Source organism: Oculina patagonica, chromosome 2 (genome assembly GCF_052425735.1).
Source record: "Oculina patagonica isolate OP01 chromosome 2, crgOcupat, whole genome shotgun sequence".
Taxonomy (NCBI): Eukaryota; Metazoa; Cnidaria; class Anthozoa; order Scleractinia; family Oculinidae; genus Oculina; species Oculina patagonica.
In genome coordinates, this window is record NC_135759.1 from 30224094 (window position 1) to 30238007 (window position 13914).

The window sequence follows — 13914 nt, forward strand, 5'->3', positions numbered from 1 at the left end:
GAGGCGCGGAAACTGATTTATTTAGCGCCGCGGCGCTTATTCGAGTACATACGGCAGTCACAGCGAAACCAGACAAGTTTTGACATGTACTCCAGATCCAAATGCGTCATAAAGTGCGGAAATCATAGGACCCAATTCTTTAATTACAACGGGGGTGTAAGACAATCTTTATTTTATACACAAAGCGGATTAGGCTATGACATGCTCACAAATACTGATTGTTCTCTGAATATTCCTAAAATAAAAAAAACATCGTGCAACGTAATAAGTAACTAAGCATTGACTCCCAGTTCTGCAACAAAGTCTTTATTCTGATTCACTTACAATTATGTCAAATCTGGACATGAAACGCCATAAGATGCACTGATATCCGTTTTTTAAATTTTTAACTCTAACATCATTTTTTTTTTTTAATATTTTTATTGTAAAGCGCCATGGGCAATTTGTGGATTTTGGCGCTATAAAAGTACTTATTATTGTATTATTATTATTATAATGATGGTCATGTGACCCAAAATATGAAATCGAGGCTGGATCCAGAACTTGACTTGGTAAGCTCCAAAATAGACATAATTATTCTTTATTCTTGAATACGTAATCACAGGAAGAAAACACTAAAAAGACAAAAAAAGTGATATCAGGTAAGCTTTTAAGTTTTATAATAGCTTTTCAATGGTAGTAATCTGTACAAGCTCTTATAGTACATCCATACAAACTCTCATGCTACGCCGTTGGTTACCTGTGACGTATATAAGATATTTGGATACAATATTTAGGTATTTGGATAAGAAGGGGGCTTTATGATACTTTTTTGTAGAAGATAGAATTTATTCAACAAACTGGACTTCTGGCTGACTTCTTTTCTAGTCAGCCTAAAGGCCCCTGTAAATATGCTTCTGATATCGACCATACTTGAATTTTCGACCATAGCCACTAACTATAACGATTAATTCAAAGAAACACGATGCACCATGAAAGAACGTTCCTATAAACTGAAACTCTTCCGAGATCAATACTCCTCTTCGTGTGCAAATCACATGACATACATCACGTGAGCTATGCATGACGTGTACATGACTCGTTTCCATTGTCACCCGTTTACATCATTAGGTAGACAAATAAGGCAAAAATATTGTTTTAAGGTCGCGCAGGACCCTTGAAATCATTATGTATGTATTTATTTAAAGAGTATGCACGAACTGCGACGACTGAAGCCGACAACAAACGAAATATTCATGAGAATTTTTTTTCTCAGAGTTCTTTGTACAAGTAATTACGCGGTATTGTTCTCAGCCTCGCATCCCGTGCGCTGGAACATAGCGAATTATCATAATTAGACTCACAGCTTTAAATAAAGCACACGTTGTTGTAAACATCGACTCGGAAGTTCTTCGGAAGCCTCAAAACCTGCAATTTTGTGTCCAAGTTTTCTCCGCCGACATAGAATTTCAAGAGTTGATTCGCGAGGAACATAAACTTGGTGTATTTTATTGTGCTATGGCTAGAGCGAATTTTTAAATTTCCTTCTCAAAATGAAGATAGCACGTTTCGAAGTTTAGATTTCACATTTTTACTCTCTTAGAAGCCATTAACTTGTAGCAGTTTTTGAAATCGAAAATTTCGTTCTAGCCATAGCACAAAAGAGGTTATGATTTATCACTGTGCTATATAATCATTTAGTTTAGTGCGCTGTTCTAGCTGAAAACTTGGACACAAAATCGCATTATCTGCAGTTAAACTTTTAAGGGCTTGTAACATCACAGACAACGGTCATCTCTCAGTAAAAGGACAATCATGATGTAATTCCATCATCCCTGAATATCCTTATTAAATTTTAGAGGAATCGATGTTCAAAATATAGTGAATTAAAGCTTTACAAGATAGCACTCCGTCAAGAAATTTGGCTAATGAATTTATTAATGAGCAAGGGTCCCGCGCGACCTTAAAAAATTCTTGCTTTAGTCTCTATGTTTTATGTATTCATTCGTTTCTTTCTCTGAAAAGGCATAAAAAATTTTCGATGAACATAAATTGTCAACATCCATTTATTAGTCTTTTGCCTTTGTCATGTAAGAGAGCCATTTACGGTGCCACACAGTCAAAATTCCAAAGAGATATTAACAATGTTGGCAATGTTGCTAAGAGATAAACGGTTTCTGGATCTATCGAAATAACTTCATTGAGCGGAGTGTAAAAAGGACCCTACTCGAGGTTTGCCCAACATAATTGCATTTTTACCCATTTAGTCTTAGCAAGGGCATGTTATTTTTTTATATCTTTGCTTTTTTGTTTGCTTGAACAGTGCATGGTTAAGTATTCTAGATTAATACTTTCATGAATTAATTTTCATTTGCCGATTGTAGCGAGTGACCTGGTATTTATGATTCGACTTTTTCTTTCTTAACTATAAAACCTTAATTTAAAAAAAGGTTACGAAAAAACTTGCTATTGAGACATTCAAAGGAGTCCTAATGTGTTAACACTGGGGTAACCGCGATAGTTGTCGAAAATGACTGTTAGTTAATGCATACGTGTGATATACAACTCGGACGTGTTATTATACAAGTGGCATTGTACGTCTTTCAAAATATAGCCACCCGGCCGGCTTTTGAACCGTCGAATATCATTTAGTGTTTATAGGTTTCATCCCTCTCCGTTGTTTTATAGGTAAACACTCGTTTTGTTTTTTCTTATTCATTGATCAATAGACATTTTAGATGCAGCCTACTCAAACTCATTAATAATTCATCAAGTTAAAACAAAGAAAATTATAACCGTGACGGTGGTTTGGAAACCCGATCTTAATTAGCATAGATTTTTACGATTTTATTTCTCCGTTTACTCCGTAGTTTTTGTTTCGATTGAGAAGATATATCAAACCCTCGAGACAGTGTTTCATCGGCTATCCAAACACCTCGAATTTCGTCAAAAATACTCCGCTGCGCGTCGTATTCTCAACTCTCTTCTCGGTGTTTGGATAACCCGATGAAACACTGCCTCTCGTGTTTGATATATTACTTCTAATCTATTTGACTTTCAAATTCCGGTCGCGTGAATAGTTGTTTTCCAAGCAATTTTAAGACCGTCATATCGTTAATTGAAATTGTCAGGTTAAAATAAACAAATTGAGAATAATTTCCCGACAATTCTGCAAGCTTTGAAGATCCATGATTTACGTTTTAAGTTTTTAATGCTTTATGTTGTTTTTATATCATTTAAATAAATTCCCTATTCTAGTGGAAATTTCATTGCTGTTAATAAGTCATTAAGTACAAAAAATGCAAAACAAATCATCACCTGCAGACACGAAACAATGAATCAGGAGATTATAATGCCAATACGCTGACTTCAAACTACAGATCTGATGGCTGGAAGTTAGCATTTCATTTATCGGGCGTGGCCGATTTAAGGTTTACCCTTTGGTCGTCCTAGAGCGTAGTCTCCTGGCGCGGCCAAAAAGACGGGGATAGCTCGGGGTTGCTACAAAACCGCTACGGGTGACGCATACCGCAATGGTTTTCATTTTAATCATGTGTAATCAGGTTGTGTTTTTTTGCTTCGGCGGAAGGACAGAGAAAAAAGCTTACGGTGCAAAGTACAGTATGGGGCCCAGTTCTCGGCCACTTTTGACGTAAACTTGTATTTCTTACCTCAGAAGAACCGCAGGAACTTGAAATTTCTCCCAGAGCTAGCTACATTATTCAGCTTTTTGGTGTAAAGCTATCGACCGGTCAAAAATTAATTTGCCCGAGCAATAATAAAAATAAAAGCTCCATTTGTGGGCCCAGTTCTCGGCCACCTTGGCCCAGTTCTCGGCCACTTTTGACGTAAACTTGTATTTCTTACCTCAGAAGAACCGCAGGAACTTGAAATTTCTCCCAGAGCTAGCTACATTATTCAGCTTTTTGGTGTAAAGCTATCGACCGGTCAAAAATTAATTTGCCCGAGCAATAATAAAAAAAAAGCTCCATTTGTGGGCGCAGTTCTCGGCCACCTTGGTCCAGTTCTCGGCCACTAAAAAGCTTGTGCGTAATTATCTGTAAAAAAAATGCTCAATTAATTTTCATGGTCATAAAATCACTCTGTAAACCTATTTATGTTATATCGATCCCAAATTATTTTTATGAGGCTTTGTTTTACTTTAGAAAAGAAGGATTTTAACGCGCCTAGTTGCTTATGTGCAGGTTCTGGCAAAACCGCATTGTGTGACCCGTTCATTTAGACGGTTTATTTTGCAGTGAAAAGGTCTTGAAAGATTTAGGTGTTGTAGAAATAATAGACAAGACAAGAGTCAGCTTAAAACTTAGAGATAAGATTGAACTTTATTTTTAAAACATTTATTTCTTTCATTCTGGCAGCAGCAGATGAAATTATATTAAAAACCAAGCGCTAAGCTGTGATAGCGAGCAGGGTGGCCGAGAACTGGCAAATACGCAAACGTCGAAAGAAAAAATTTCGAAGTAAATTAAGACCAAAAAATACAACGGTTCAACGAAAAGTTAACTAAAGCAGAAAGATGAATTATTCTACGTTTCACATGCCAAAAATTAGCTGGTATGGTGGGGGCTTTTGGATAAAATACGAATTTAACTACATCCATGGGCAAAGTACAGTATGGGGCCCAGTTCTCGGCCACTTTTGACGTAAACTTGTATTTCTTACCTCAGAAGAACCGCAGGAACTTGAAATTTCTCCTAGAGCTAGCTACATTATTCAGCTTTTTGGTGTAAAGCTATCGACCGGTCAAAAATTAATTTGCCCGAGCAATAATAAAAATAAACGCTCCATTTGTGGGCCCAGTTCTCGGCCACCTTGGCCCAGTTCTCGGCCATTTTTGACGTAAACTTGTATTTCTTACCTCAGAAGAACCGCAGGAACTTGAAATTTCTCCCAGAGCTAGCTACATTATTCAGCTTTTTGGTGTAAAGCTATCGACCGGTCAAAAATTAATTTGCCCGAGCAATAATAAAAATAAAAGCTCCATTTGTGGGCGCAGTTCTCGGCCACCTTGGCCCAGTTCTCGGCAACTAAAAAGCTTGTGCGTAATTATCTGTAAAAAAAATGCTCAATTAATTTTCATAGTCATAAAATCACTCTGTAAACCTATTTATGTTATATCGATCCCAAATTATTTTTATGAGGCTTTGTTTTACTTTAGAAAAGAAGGATTTCAACGCGCCTAGTTGCTTATGTGCAGGTTCTGGCAAAACCGCATTGTGTGACCCGTGCATTTAGATGGTTTATTTTGCAGTGAAAAGGTCTTGAAAGATTTAAGTGTTGTAGAAATAATAGACAAGACAAGAGTCAGCTTAAAACTTAGAGATAAGATTGAACTTTATTTTTAAAACATTTATTTCGTTCATTCTGGCAGCAGCAGATGAAATTATATTAAAAACCAAGCGCTAAGCTGTGATAGCGAGCAGGGTGGCCGAGAACTGGCAAATACGCAAACGTCGCAAGAAAAAATTTCGAAGTAAATTAAGACCAAAAAATACAACGGTTCAACGAAAAGTTAACTAAAGCAGAAAGCTGAATTATTCTACGTTTCACATGCCAAAAATTAGCTGGTATGGTGGGGGCTTTTGGATAAAATACGAATTTAACTACATCCATGAATTTTAAGGAGCCGTAAACAAACAAATTTTTCGGGAATGCAAATTCACCTACCTCCGCGTAAACTCGACGTGTGAGCTTTCTATATCGAATTGAACGATCAAACTCAAGATACTTAAAGCACATGAATCAGTCTATCGTTTGAAGGAATTACCTTTTTCTTTTAATTCAACTGGAGTGTGAAAAAACGCGTTAAACACAAAGTGGCCGAGAACTGGATCCGGCCGAGAACTGGGTCCCATACTGTACTGATATTCACCATTGTGAAATTGCACTTACTTTGACAAGTTAAAGTTATTTTTGTAAATGAAAAAGGTAACGTCATTGATGTCACGCAGTGTTTTTTTTTTAGAAAACTAGATGGTTTGCTGGTTTCTGACTATGAATGGGGGTGTGATCTTGCGGTATATTTTTTGAGCCTGATTCCGCCGTAAAACTTTTTTTTTATTTAGGAAGAACTGTGTCGATTTTCATTTCTGAACAATTGGTCGTCAAGTTGTTTGTCACAAAGAGTAGAATGTTTGTACAGCATGTTTTGGAATTATTTTAGATTTGGTTAGTAAGACGCTTCTGAAGACCTGAGCAAAACATTGGGAATGTACAGTATTAATAGGAACTTGAATGGAATTTTTCACAAGTTGGATAAAGGTATCAACTGAAAAAAATGGACTTCAAAATGAGAACTTGGATTTTGTTGTAATTAAATTTTATCGCGGATTGGATGCATAATATCACGGCTTTGAAAGTCTTCAAATAATTAGAAAGGTTCCTTTCTTCCTTTTGATCTTATTGTTATTTTCATGTATTGATTATTCGAAACTGGTTTTCGTTGATACGAAAAAAAAAACGGGTTTTCACTGAATTGCTTGAAGTATTTTTAGACGTGATATATTGGCTTAATCAAATTACATTGTGCACGAAATATTTGTTATTCTTTTGTCTTGAAACTTTGAGGAAATTGAAATTTTTGTTTGACAGTAGTGTACGAAAGGCATTTTATAGAACTGAATAAAAAATAACAAACATTGATAAAGGTTATTTCAAAGATTTATTTTGCCTGATTTTGAAGGGTTTCAGGAGTTTTAAAGAGTGCTGGTAAACGGCTGTATGTTGTTTGTGATTACGGATCTTATTTAGTTTCGAACGCTCTAATTTTTGAAAGGTTAAAACAGGTTAAAACCGGGCGGTTTCATGAGTTTTTTGGGTAGAAAGGTACGGTGGTGGTAAAAAAAAAAAATGTTAAGAAAGGAATGACTGTAGTAGCACGTAAGTCGGAGGTTTGCGTGAGTCACGGGGTATAGTATGCGTGAGCTGGATTTCCGGCGTCATAACGGCATGTTTTGTACTGAAAGATACACTCGACGTTAAGTTAGCTTAGTCGGCTTGGGAAACTATTTTAAAAATGAATGTTGTAATAGTTAATTAATAGTAATCTAGAATTAACCCACTCTCGATTGGAGTCTGTTCTGGATTCGCGCTACCTTTTCGCCGCGAAGGAATTTTGTAAAATTTCGCTAGTGGAAAGAGGTACTGTAAGAACAGTATCAATAACTCAAAAGGAGGAACTTCTTTGTAGCTCTGAATTAAGACGTATGATAAAATTTTAGAATAAGAAACTTTCGATATATGGTTTTCATATTGTTTTTGTCAATTTCCTTTTGTGGCAGATTTTTTGAGAATCAGCTTTTCTTTCGTGTGATGACAGACACAGGACAGAACGAGAGGTGGATGAGAAAGATGCCGAAGATGAATAGGCACCGAAAAACGACAAGAACCGTGAAGGACTTATCTTTAGAGGGCGGGGAGTTTTGGGATACTGTATTTCGAGGACTGGACTGGACTAGTAAGACGCGGACTAGTAAAACGCGGACTTGTAAAACGCGGACTAGTATAACGCGGACTAGTAAAACGCGGACTTGTAAAACGCGGACTAGTAAAACGCGGACTCAGATAAAACGCGGACTTGTAAAAGGAGGACTAGTAAAACGCGGACTAGTAAAACGCGGACTTGTAAAACGCGGACTTGTAAAAGGAGGGCTTGTTAAGCACAGACTTGTAGAACGTGGACTTGTAAAACAAGCGCTTGTAAATCGGATAAAACTAAACGGTTTAGCGAGCGAAACAATTTGTGTTTGAAGCTCTTGTGTGTTTCTTCGACGGCATATTTCTAGCTTTTTTGAGCACTCTATGGTCTGTTTTAGCGTGGAGATGTTTTTGCAGTATAGCACATGTTCGTTCTGCAAACCCCTACTAAAACAACGAGATTGATGCTATGAGTTGTGTGCATATGTTTCTTTCTTTTCACTACTTGATGTCTGTTGAGTGCACTCGTTTGTATTGCTCGCACGAGGTAGAACGGGGCCCGTCCAGGAATCAACAGTCAATGGTAAATAAAGGTGACGGGCTTACACGACTCCTACGTTCGTGACAGATAGATAGATAGATAGATAGATAGATAGATAGATAGATAGATAGATAGATAGATAGATAGATAGATAGATAGATAGATAGATAGATAGATAGATAGATAGATAGATAGATAGATAGATAGATAGAAGTCTTTATTAAGAAGCTAGTCACAACAAACGTGTGGCTTTACAATAAAAAAAAACAATCTAAAATAAGCTAAACTAGTAAAATGAACCTATTATATATATCAGTTGACTGGGTTGACTGGGCAACTAGAATATTTGCCGTTAAATGTTTAAATTCGGTCTTTCGACCTTATTTGCTTCTGACTTCTTTCTGAGGGTACTGTTTTAATTTAGGGGCAGTATGTGGTAAATAAAGGCAACGGGCCTACACGAATCCTACGTTCGTGACATTAGAACATTTGCCGTTATATGTTCAAATTCGGTCTTTCGACCTTATTTGCTTCTGACTTCTTTCTGAGGTTACTGTTTTTTTTGAGACATTATGTATTGAAGAGAGCCGTAAGATGATTGTGGCCAAAGAAGTGTCTAGAGGCGTTTTACAAGTCCGCGTTTTACTAGTCCGCGTTTTACTAGTCCAGTCCAGTCCAGTCCACGAAATACAGTATGCCGGGGAGTTTAGTATAAACAAAGAATTCTACCGGTTTCGCTCCCAATCGATTTCGCACCGTCCGAGTTCGCTCCCACCTTATACCGCGTTCGCACCCAGTGTGACCGAGTTCGCTCCCTAGTATGACCGAGTTCGCTCTCAATAAAAACCGAGTTCGCACTCACCCTTTTCGAGTTCGTACCTAACTTTTTCGAGCCTTCTTAACCGAGTTTTCAATCGCAGCCATCTTGAAACTAAGGCACGGACGCGAGATCTGGGGCGACCGGAAACAGCAAAGTAAGATGTTGTTTCCGGTCGGTTGAAATACTGTATGCAAACAGTTGTGGACAGATTTATAGACAATCTCGTCCCCAGAGCCTGTGTTCCCCTTGACCAGCGGTCGGGAAACTCAACGGCTCTGGACGAATCCAAACCGGAACCAGGAAATCCTGGTTCCGGTTTGATTGTGCGCGTGCGCCAGAGATTGCAAGACTCTTTTGCGCACGCTCCACGTTCCACTGAATAATTAATCGGGCGTGGCCGATTTAAGGTTTACCCTTTGGTCGTCCTAGAGCGTAGTCTCCTGGCGCTATTACAGTAATGGTATGAAACAAATGTTCAATCATTCATCAACAAGTTATGATCATTTTGTTGACAATAGTAGTTCCCCGTAAACAGTTGTAGTACTGTCCCATCAAAGTGCAATGGCTGGAAAATACCGAAAAGCACATGACCTTCAGGTGAAACCGCACCTTACAGTATTACCAATACACTGCACTTTGCTAAGTCTTAAAACTTTACATTGTCTAGTCGTCTACTTCAATCGTTTATTTCTATTGTGTGAAATACATTTATAAATTGAAACCATCATGTCATTAAGTAATAATGCAATCTCGACAACGTTCTAGATATTATATTATGCACACTAATACAGCTCATGCAAGCCCTGTGACTTACACAAACACAGTCGGACTGAGTGCTACTTAAGTAACTACTTCGTCGTTTCTGCTGTACTGAACCCTGCCTTTCAAGGCAAAACGCCCGATTTGAAGCTTCTCAAGCTTCTCAATGTTCTTGTTACTTATCAATATAATCAAGTTGGTTGTCTGTTTCAAATTTGTGGTTCGTTATGATCACAAAACCAGCTCCGTGGACAGAGGAAAATTCTTACCGAGGCAATATATTAGAGAAAAACACATCTTTGATATATTGCCTCTTGCAGGAACCTACGGCTACGACCGTGAAAACTTATTGACTATCATGAGCATAACATCAAAAAGTCAAAAACCAAACGAGATGATTACTTTTACAAAAACCTAAAATAATGGATTTGTTAAAAATTACTATACTAGTGCACAGAGCCTATTTACCTAAAGTGGTGTTATCGTGAGTTAGCATGCACAAGGCTTTGATCTCAATTTGTAAACGTCGGGCAAACTTTCTCAAGTTCTATTTTGTGTCTTAGAAAAATCGTCAAAAACTTATTATAATCTGCTCCCCCTTCAACAATTCACTTTTAAAATATTTTTATCTTGCTATTGTCGGCGTATTTCTTGTATGAGTTACGGTACGTAGTCATACTCTTAACAACATTTTGATCAAGAAATGTGCAAAATCTCGGTGCAGTGCCCCTTTATAATTTCCCAGTGAAAGGAATGGTGTGGCAAGAAAAGCGTACGTACTGCCGTACTTTTAGATGAAAGGGTAGCTCTGTTTCTGAATGCATTTCACACAGTCTGTCTAGCATAGGCGTACGGGCAATTTTTTGCCAGGGGGGAGCGGCGAGACATTTGCCCAAAAAAAATTTCGCAAGTTGCCCAAATTTTTACGAAACAGTCGAGAAGAAACGAGGGTCATACAATGCACTTACATAGGCTTTCAAATGAAGTGAAAAATTCTTACATAATAATCTATCAGATGAGCTCATAAAACACGTTAAAAGAAATAGCTGTCCCTACCATTTCGACGGCCAAAGATATTAACAATACGATCCATGTCATTGTTGACTACAGAGTTGGAATATGCCCATCTTATGCCCAAAGTAAGGCCAAGTAAAAAAAATGTTTCTCGTCCGGATTTCTATAAAAAAGAGAGCGTGCGGGCGCATTTTTTGGTATATTTTAATTTTTTATTATTTTGTTGCATTCCATACCTGTGTTGTTCGATTATCGATGTTTTTTCCTCCATCGTCAAATTCTCCAGGCCAAAAGCGAGCTTCCAAAATAAATCCTGCAAAAGGTATTTGACCTATCCAGTACGGACCAGCGTAACAAGTATTTAAAGTTTTGGCCTTAATTCGTATTTAAACGCAGACAAAAGCCATATCTTACTCCGTAGTATAACAAAAGAGAGGCGGCCCTAAAAAAATGAAGCAGGAGGGGACGAGAAACATTTGTTTTGTAATTTTACTTGGCCTTATTGGCCTTACTACGCGTTGTCACCCCGTCAGGTGCTGCGGAGGTAAGTTTTCAATCTGTGCAACGCACTGAATGATCGTTCTGCAGAACACGATGTACGTAGCAGGTATCACTGCATGGATATGAACCACGTAAGGAAACTCTGAAAACTTATCAAATAGATCATTCTCTTGCATTGCCTCCAGAATTTCTGAAACAGTCATGTAGCCTAATCCGCGCACACAACGAAAACTCGCGCGCATTTTCTGCTCGGCTTCCAGAATCTCGCAGTCGATTTTGTAAAATTTAGCAACGCGGAGAAGCTTTCTTTATCATGTGTTCAACTGTGACAGATATTTGCAGTACAGTGCCCAACAGTAAAAAAAATTACAAATAATATAATGTATATCAACACATGACCCCTAAGAAACCACTGCCTCGTGTGAATTTAACTGCTTTAACTCGCTGACTTCAGGTTAAAATAGAAAATATATATCTCTTCGAAGAAAAAACTTCTTTTAAAACGGGCTTTGCCCAAATTTCTCTTGCTGCCCAAAAAATCTGAGCTGCCCAAAATTTGGGGGGGCTGCAAACCCCCCCCCCCCTGCCCCCCCGGCCCGTACGCCTATGCTGTCTAGATATAGAACCAAGTTCAACTGTTTGCTTCCTCTATTCAACAGCAAAACATACAAGCATGCGTCGCATGATCAGTGTAAGCTGGCAACAGTTGCTATTCATTACAGCCATGTTTGGACTGACCGTCTACATGTTCAAGAAGAATGAATGCAGTCCTACTGGTGAGAAGTTCCTAAGTGTATCGGTGGCATTCACCTGGCGCAAATTAATAGTGCCAGAAGTTCATAATTCTAACTGATAGTGTGTATGAATGAGTAAAACTCTTATCATGCAATCTAGTAGGGGCTACGTTTCAAAGACTGACATGGGCCCAACTTTACACCGTTCTCGAAAACAACCATGAAGCTGCCTTTTGCAGTGTTATGGAAGGCGTGGTGGTCTAACGGTAAGTGCGCTGGACTTCGGATCGAGCGGTTCGGGTTTAAGCCCTGGCCAGGGCAATGCGTTGTGTTCCTTGACAAGACCCCTGACACTTAACTCCCATAGTGCCTCTCTCAATCCAGGTGTATAAATGGGTACCGGCGAATTTACTGCTGGGGGTAGCTCTGCGATGGACTAGAATCCCATCCAGGGGGAGTAGAAATACTGGCTCCTAGTTGCTTCATGCTACGGAAAAGGGATAAGCTCCAGCCTGACTAGGCTCAAAAGCAGACTTTACCTTTTTACGTTTCAAGAACTGACATGGCCCCTACATTACACCGATTTTCGAAAAAAAAAAAAAAAAAGACTCTGAACCATGAAGCAGTCCTTTGCAGTGTTAAAACAAGGGGCATCAATCCGACAACCAGATTCCTTAGCTACAGCTAGTGAAAAAACTACGCGACGATATCCCGCAAAAACCATGATAGACAATTTTCCCTATTTTTATTATTATCTTTCTAGTTTCCTCTTCACAGTCACAAGAAGAAAACTCGAATCGGGATTTATTTACGGAACATTTTGATGAATCAGAAAGATTGGACGAATTGTTTTCGCCAGGTAAGAGTTGTTTTCACCAGTTAAGCCCCGCGGCACATTTAAGCAGTTCATGTAACACCGATAAATATAGTTTTTTCAGCAGAACTATCAAAGACTGGAATGTTCTTCCTAGTTAAATAATTGAACTGGAAACTGTTGCAGCCTTCAAATCAGCCCTGGTCGCCCACCTCAACCAAAGACCATTTTAAGTTTCATTCTCTATTTATTTTTCTTTCACTTACACATGTACACTGTTCGAAGCTTCCCTTAGACTTGTTGCTCTGCTTGTATAAACAATTGCACCGTAATTGGTGCCATTTGCTAGAACCAAGACAGTTACAGAATCCATTTTTTAATCATCAAACTTTCAGAACGAAACCCAAACAAACACCAAAAAAAGATGAACATTGTGGAATTAAATCTACTGAGACTCAGAGCATTGGGAGGAGTCTGAAAAGTCAATGCACAGCGTATCGGCGTGCTTTATGAGATAACTGACAGGCCTATTCTAAGGTCACACTAAGTACTATGACCAACAATATTTATTGTCGGTTCCCTTTAGACAAAGACAGAGAAGAAGAATACGAAAGCGTTGATACGCTGTTGTTGTTTGTCGGATATCCAAGAAGCCGCCATACTCTACTGGCATCTCTTCTCGACGGATATTCTCACATGGTTCTCGCCAATGAAAAAAATCTGTTCTATCGACTGAAGAATGGAGAGGAGTATGAAAGAAAAGAAATGTTTGACATGTTAGTGGAAAGCTCAAGAGGTTTTCTAGAAAAAGGAGGGAAAGGCATGGTCTTGAATGGATCACTTGAAAATTCATCTCATTTTGGATTCTGGATGAAAGGTTATTGGCAAGGGACCTATGATAAATACATTAAGGTAAGTAGAAAAGACAAGAGCCACTGTTAAAAAAATATTTCCTCCACAAATTTCCTCGACATTTTCGGACGATATTTTTACAAAATCCAGACCACAATAAAAACCTTATGACGTTATAAAACAAGTGTTTTTTAGCCGGTGTCATCATTCGTCGCCTCTTGCAGGCAGGCGATGAGGGAGATATGTTACGATGTGACGCGCGATTACTCTATCAATCAAACTGAAGATAACTGAGTTGTTATTCGCCCATCGCCTCTGCATGCTTTGCGTGCCGGTTATCTTAAAATGGGGAGATGTTGAACTGGAAATTGTGAAATCTTTTGTAGTTTTCAAAATTGCCATTTAAGCGTATACTATTGACAAAAACATGATTAAAAGGGGGAATGTTCAAGGAAAGCAATTC